The sequence below is a fragment of the Oratosquilla oratoria genome, chromosome 21 (genome assembly GCF_046742065.1).
Source record: "Oratosquilla oratoria isolate Oo_2021 chromosome 21, ASM4674206v1, whole genome shotgun sequence".
NCBI classification, from domain to species: domain Eukaryota; kingdom Metazoa; phylum Arthropoda; class Malacostraca; order Stomatopoda; family Squillidae; genus Oratosquilla; species Oratosquilla oratoria.
Window position 1 is genome coordinate 50,485,610 of NC_134797.1, and position 8,040 is coordinate 50,493,649.

The window sequence follows — 8,040 nt, forward strand, 5'->3', positions numbered from 1 at the left end:
CGACTTTTTTGTTGTTGGAAGATTTTTACCTCTATACCGCGCCGTAGTTAACAGTGGCATGTGCTAGGTGATTTTATTGAGCTGATTGGTTAAGGGAGACTTGTGTTTAGATTGAGGTTTGAGGTCCTCCTCCTCCTCCTCCTCCTCCTCCTCCTCCGACCCCCGACCCTTTTCCACGATACTTCAAGTTACATAACTGGAGCAGTTTAGGCCGTTTATCCACGCCCGTTCAGTAGTTCGTTGGGCTATGGACTTTGCCTACTCCCAGTGTCACCTTCAGTATTGTACGTTCAAGCTAGTTTGGTAGTTTTCCTATGTGGATCGATACTTTCATAAAGATTTTTTTTTTCATTTATAGGTAGAAAAATATGAGCACGGCATGATGGGAGTGTCAGTTTTGTAATCTTCGAAATGTGACTCGTACGTGCATGCACGCTTTTCAGGAAATTTGAAATTCGCGTATATGTGTAGACTTTGGCGTAGCACCTGAGACTCCGTGACCTGAATTGTATTTAACAAATTGGAGTATACAGGCAAGGAGCAACGCTCGTGGGGTCCTACCTTACTCTCCAACTCGTACCTGGCTACAAATTCACGTACCGTTCCAACTTGGGGTGTGTGTGTGTGTGGGTAAGAGCGAGAGAGTGAAGGCACTGGGGGGGGGGAGAAGTAAAACCCAGACAGAACAGCACCTTTGTGTGTTAGGATCCCCCCCGCTTGCGTCCAGACGTTCAGCTGCATTATGGGATCGTCCTGCTATTGTAAGTCGCCGACGCTGGGTGAAGGTGTTTGTGTGTTGGGTGGGGGTTACGTTTGGCTGAAGAAAATCGTCGGGGGGATCACCTTTACCAAGGAATAACGGTAATAGATCTATCAGTCATGCCTGAACGTTTGCCTATCTTTGGAAGGACAAATGTTTGGAAACGTTTCTTTGTTGCCATGGCAACTCAGTACATTTTGTTGTTCTCTGTTGACTTTTGCACCTGGTGCGAAGAACACCATTCGGCTTCACCAACTCCCACCGCTGTTCAAGGTGATGATACCCGTTGTCTTAACGTCTCTCCCGGACTGTGGGTCATGTAGACAGTAGCTCCGCGGGCCGGGGGGGGGGTCGTTTACAGCTAACCGGACGGTGATCAATTCCAGTATGGCGGGAAGTGAGTGTTGAGGAAGGGCCTCCTGTACGTGGGACCTGCAGTGACCCAAGCACGATACTGTGTTATCCCAGCAACGCCTTTCCACCTCTCTCCCATCATCTTCCCCTTCTCTTTCCCTTTCCCCCCCCCATCCCCTTCTCCCCTTGTCCCACTCCTACCCCCTTGCCTTCGCCCTTCACCTCTACCACTTTTCCATCTTGATGTGGAAGTTGTCTCCAGATTGTCCTTCCCACCCAACTTCAGGGGATGGATTGTTGGGGGGGACGTACCCTTCAATGTGTAGGATTCCCTTTGTGCGTGGTGGGACATTGGTTAGTCCTCTCAGCTGTGCCTTCCCCTTGCTCTCTCCCTACCCCCTTTCCTCCGGCTGTCCTCCTCTACTTCCCCCCCCCCCTCCTGCTTGTGGAGAATTTCGGGGTTTAACGAGATAGTGCAGCCTCTCTTGTGATAACTGGGAGAATGTGTCGGGTGTAAACGTCCCCCCCCCCATCTCTCTCTCTCTCTCTCTCTCTCTGTCTATATATATATATATATATATATATATATATATATATATATATATATATATATATATATATATAGATATATATATATATATATATATAATACACAAAAGACGGGAGGAAAATGCTTATGAATATGCACCACGATTTCATGGGGATTTAGATGTGTAGTGCATACGCTCAGATGATTTAAGATAAGATGTGCGGTCAGCAGCATTTATGCTTCAACGGTCGATGAATTGGTGACGTCCCTGCAAAAAATGGTTGAATTGAGTTGACGGATGGATTTGAATTGAACGGTATTCACTCAATGTCTGTAGTCTGGGGAAAAAAAGAGGTCGTGTGTTTTTTATTGGTAGAAATCACATACCGATGTGCCATAATGGAGTGTAGTTGACGGAGTCGATCAGAGAAATCCACGTCATGTCTGAGTGGGAGAACGTTCTGACGTCATGGGTCTTGCGTAATGTTCTTTTCTTCCATGAAATCTAACCCTAATGGAGTTGATTACATTTGGGAGGTAAACTCCCAGAAGGGATTTTAAATCCCAGTACAGCCGTGCAAGCTTGCATGCATACACCTACCTTCCTTGTTTTCTCTCTTCTATCGTTTTGTTATGATCGCCGCTTGGCCAATCCGCGCGCCATGCACGTTGGGAGGAGGTGGAGCAGTAGGAGTAGGATTGCACCAGGCTATTGCGGGGTTTCGCCTGGGGATTGGGGGAAGAGGGGGAAGGGAGAAGTGCTTTTGAAGTGTCTGTGCTTTGTTCCAGGTCACGATTGGTGTCCGAAATGGCCGAAGTTCGAGTCCGATAGGTGACGTTCGGTGGGATGGTTGTGGCGTCGACTCAGTAATAAAAAGGAACTCGGAAAAATATTACTTATTATTATCAAGATAGACCACCTGTTTCGATCTTTATTATTATTACATACCATCATCCTCATGATCATTATTTTTACTAGAGGTTGTAGTAATAGTATTGTCCGAACACTGCCCACAAGGGGACATAAAATCAACTAACGTTTAACAACGCTCGCACGACCAATGTACTTCGACGTATTATGGAACCGGGTAAAGGGCTTTCTAGGCTTCAGCTGCAAAGCTTTTATTTTTGTGAGTGAGTGTCAGCCTGCACAGAAGGAAGGCCGAGGTCGTGGGGGGTGGGGGAGTGGAAGCGTTGAGGGCCAGGAAGGTCTGGATTGGGGTAGGGAGGGGCTGGAATTCCCCAAAGGATGCTCTACTGACAAAGCTATAATCCTATTGAAGATTTATCCACCCTTGTTGGAGGAGCGCCATCGCCGCCATGGTGGGGAAGCCTCGCTCCGCCCCGGCTATGAAAACATAAACGTTAAAAGGGTGGAGGGGGGGGGGTGGATGTGGTGGTTAGGTGGAGTTTGGTGATTGTGGTCCCGTCTCTTAAGAGGAATAAAAATCTCCTAACGGCAGGCGGGAAATAGTGCCACCATGTACGAAAAGAGTTACTTGGGACTAGAATAGCGTGGCGACAGCCAGGATGTAAGGAAGAGTGCCAACTGGTACGAAAGGAAGGTACGGGTGCGTTCACTTGTATGTACCACAGGGGCTGAAGGAGGCTGTGACGTAGGATTACGACATGAACAAACATTTAACGGTCTCGTCGTAGACTTAGCCGTAAATATCCGATCCAGGTCGACGAGTTTGCACAAGACGACGGTCGCTGTACTGGAGTACATTTGTACAATGTGTACACGAGATAAAAGCAGCGTTATGACGTACTACCCGAATGGAGCAGTGATCCATTCAACTATTTGTTATTGTTTTATTTATTCTTTATTATATATTTTTATTTATTTATACATTGTGTAACTTCGTTTGATGCACTCATAGGCGGCTTGTTTGTTTTGTTGCACCGGCCAACTGCCGGTAGCCGGTCCGGTATGGTCCCGGCCCCGGCTCCGGTGCGATGACCATGGCTGAAGCGGCGCTTAAAGCTGAGACCGCCATCAGGACCCGTCTCCGTGACGGTCAGTCACTGGTGGGGTGCCCCGGGGGAGGGGGGAACCTTTGCCTTAGCAGCTTGGTATCTCCCTCCCTCTCTCCCCCGTGTACTTTAAATTTTAGTTTAATTTTTGTATGTTTTTTATTTAGCGATATCCCCCCCCCCCCCGTAGACATCTTTACCGTAGATTGGTTGACCAGAGCATATCTAATGTATTGCATAACAGATAGATTCTTTACTGTCTGCATGCATGTTCGGGCCCGGTCTTTCGGGGTGTTATTTGCTTTTTTATTTATTTATTTATTTTTTATTTGTTTATTTATCTTTTTTATACGAGACCGACTGGGTCTGTAATACCTCCAGAAATCATCACCATATAGACTTCCATGGGGGTTAGAGACGCGCGCGGTCAGTCAGTAGTCGTACGATGGAGTGCGAGGACAACAACCACCACCAACGCCACAATCCTCCACTCTATGCCACCATTTCCACAATCACTACTGTTACCATTATCACCACCATTACTACCATCATCAGTATCTATTACCAACACCACAATCATCCACTATGCCAACATTTCCACAATCACTACTGTTACCATTATCACCACCATTACTACCATCACCAGTATCTATTACCAACATCACCAGCAACAGTATTGGTATCGCCACTCGTTCTTCAGCCCATCTACCCGCCCCCACTACAGTTTGTCATCTTTGTCATTCATCCTTCCGTCCTCATCCTTTGATGATGCTGAAGGATTTGTATGAACTTTTCGAATGTAGATGAATCGCATTTTACTTCCCTTTGTCATTGTATCTCGTGTGTATATTGTCAAGTGATACAACGACAGCTGTATTTGCCCCCTCGTTACTTTTTTTTTTTTTCCTCCTAATTACTTGGCTCTTGATTGTGCCTTACTAGTAAGTGGTATTTGTGGTCTCGTTCAGGCCGCCTGCCGTCAGACTATTTTATTCATATCGGGGGGGGGGCCCTCCCCCTTCAAATGGTTGATGTTTGGGTATTCACGATCGAAAGAGACCCCCCATTTTTATTTATTATTATTATAAATATTATTTTATTATATTGTTTCTTTTATCCCGTCCCCAGGACATGACAAGGCCGCCAGGATAAACTCCGGAAAGGGGGGGAGGGAGGGGAGCATTACGTCGAAGGGGTTAGTGTACCATGGGGCTTATCAGCGTCCTATCTGACCCGTATCTGTACCTTTTCTTGCTTCAATCATGGCACTCCATTTACACCGTTCTCACGCCAACACTCGATAGCTAAAATATGTTGACCGTGTTCCCCTCCCCGTCCCCCCTTCAGATGAATAAAATCATCTGGCGGCAGTTAGACTAGACAATTGACGGTGAAAAGGGGACAACAGGGGTGGAGGCATGATGCGCGCGCGCGCACACACACCACACCACACCACACAGACACAGACACACACGCGCGCGCGCGGAGAATCGGCCCGGCGGAAACGTTTGTAGGTATGGTGGTGCTGCTGATGTCGCAATTATCTTGGGAAATTATCCAGTGCAACGTTACTAACGCGGCACGTCTCCCCCCCCCCTCCCCTCCTATCCTTCCTTATTCGGCAGTTGTAAACTTGTTTTCTCTTTTTTCTCGCCTCGTCTCTTCACTCCCTCGACCGTCTTGCCACCCTCCTCATCCTCCCCCTCCCTCTCCCCCTCCCCTGCCTATCTCCTTCCCCTCTCTCGCTCCCTTCTCCTTTCCCCTCTCCTTTCCCCTCTTTCCCATCTGTCCCCTATTCCTCCTCTTCTTCCCACTTCCTTCCATTTCTCCATCTTCCACCCATTACCTTCCCCCTCTCCCATCCCCTCCCCTCTCCCATCCCCTCCCGGGTCTTGTAGTTCCTCCCGCCGTGGCTCTTAGTCCAGCGGCGCCATTGTCCGCGCACATTCGTTCGTCATCGGTCGCGAGAGCAAACGTTCCTGCCGGGACGAGCGAACGTTTTCCAAGAAAGTGTGACAGTGACTGTGACGTCATAGGATGAGGTCGTGGAGTCGGGTCGACGTCGTCGTCGTTGCAGTCAGGGACGATGGAGCGGTTATGGTGCGGTCAGTGACCTGACCGAACGCATGATTTGGGGTGGGGGAGGAGGGGCCGTACTTGCGGCGCGGAAGGGATGGTGCCTGGGTAGTAGTAGTAGTAGTAACTGGGAACTGAATTTTACGTATGATTCCCGATTTGTTTGTTATTATTGTTAATACGTATATTTAGTTATTTATTTTTTGAGAGCACACAGGTGTTTTGTCTTGGCGCTTGCATGGTGGTCAAGATCGTGTGTACTGTGGCACCCTCGAAGGCTCCTGGGGGAAGGGGGCTTCCAAAGGGACCCACCAGGTATTAGGAGTCTGGAAGCCGCATATGTTAAATGGTCTATAGGCGCGTAAGAAACACAACTCCATAAAGTCGGGAGACCACGGGATGTTACAGTGGTTTGAGGGCTACTGGTCGATGTTGAGACGAATACATCGGATTGCCTATTATCATCATCATTATTATTATTATTATTATTATTATTATTATTATTATTTTTTCGTTTGGGGTGGAGGGACCAGATTGATTTCCAATGGGTCCTGGTGACTGCCACTCCCTCTCGGTCGCAGCAAAAGGCAGAGATGATAGTGTTGTGTTCTACGGCCGTGTTTGTGTAAAGGCCACGGCGGTTCTTGTTTATTTACCTGTTGCCTTTGCGTCGTCGTGTAGAGGTTGTTCGGGAAGTCGGTAATGTCATGATTATATTCATGTCTGTGGTTAACATTTGACTGCACATAGGGTTCCTCTTTGAATAAAAGTGCCTGCTGGCAGCCAGCGTAAGGGTATCATTGAATGGGAAGGACGTGGTTGTTAAGAGAGGTTCATTCCCTCCCCTTTTCACCATCTGGGATGAATAAAATCATTTAACAGCAGCCAGCTTAAGTGTAGAAATCGTGAATATCAACAGAAGGGTCAGAGAGATCATCGTGTCACGGGGTTGGTTGTAGAGCTTGGAATGATGACGGATGGAAATGGATGTAAGTGCTCAGGCATTGCCGATACTTTGATGAACCAAAAACGGGCTGGTGGAGAATGGACATCGGGATGGGTTTGATGGAGGAGAATGCAGAGGGTGGATGGTTATGGATTGGGACAGGATAGGGGTACAGTAGGTTGGACAAGACAGGAAAGGGCGAGGCTGGATGTTCGTTGGCTAAAAATGGACACAGATTGGGCAAGGCCGGGCCAAGGTTTGAAAAAAAAAATCGTGTGGGATACTGTTTAGAGCGAGATACGAGATGAATCATTAGTTAAATAGGCGTTAGAACCGTATAGTTTGAGATGTTATAGATTATGACCTCTGTGTACGAATACACTGGTTTTTGGATCAAAGATTCAATCGTCAACCGATGAGGTCGGGACCCGAAAAGGGCGAAGCTACTTCGAGACGCAAGGAACCAAGAGATAGTGTTTGTGTATGTTTACTTAATTATTGTATACAGGAAAGGAGCAACGTTCGTCGGGCCTCGTTTCCCACTATCCAAGTGATTATACCTAGCTTCAAATACCTGTTCAGTTTCAACTTGGCCTACGAGTATATCCTTAATATTCAATTATCGTATTCCTATTTGAATTGTGCGTGTGCGTGCGAATGACGGTGGGATCATATCCGGCTTTTGTCCCCTTGTGGGTCGAGTATTTGACAGTAATGGACCAGGCTTTGGCTCGTCCAGGAAACCTGAAGTGTGATCAGCCGACTTGGAGTGGTGAGCAGATGGGCCGGAGGGGACAGGCGGTGGCGGTCGCCGTCGAGGGAGGGAGGGAGGGCGCTTGATCTTGTGTGTTGACTGAGGCCAGATTGGGTTGGGGATCGGGTCAATGCCACCCCAATCGGGCAGGTGTACCGATGTTGATTTACATGCGACTCTTGTAGCAACTGGTGGAGTCAACGGAAGCGTGCTGATCTCGCATTCGCTTAGTTGTGGGTTCGAATGCCGCACTCCTTTATGTGCCCCAGCAGTGACTGTTGAAAAAAGTGTTGGAGACTTGTTTAGAACGTACGTGTGTATGTGTGTGTAAAGAGAGTCTCTCTCTCTCTCTCTCTCTCTCTCTCTCTCTCTCTCTCTCTCTCTCTCTCTCTCTCACACACACACACACAGACACACAGACACAGAGCCACACAATGTCTTCTGGCGGCGTTTGCAGTCCGCGGACGGCTCAATGATTGTGGAAACTAGCCGCCAGATAACGCCATGATTATAGAATCACAAATCGGGAGCCGAGATGAGTGGTGAAGATCTATACGTATTACATGATTAGCATTGCCGTCTTGCCGTCTCTTCTCCCCCTCTTCCTCTATCCCTACTACTAAGTTCTTTTTTCCTCTTCCCCA

At 47.8% G+C, this 8,040-nt stretch overlaps 1 protein-coding gene across 20 annotated transcripts in view; it reads left to right on the forward strand.

Moving 5' to 3' along the window:
• Sin3A (SIN3 transcription regulator family member A) overlaps positions 1 to 8,040 on the forward strand; it is a 143,560-nt gene that overhangs the window by 30,482 nt on the left and 105,038 nt on the right. The window lies entirely within an intron of this gene.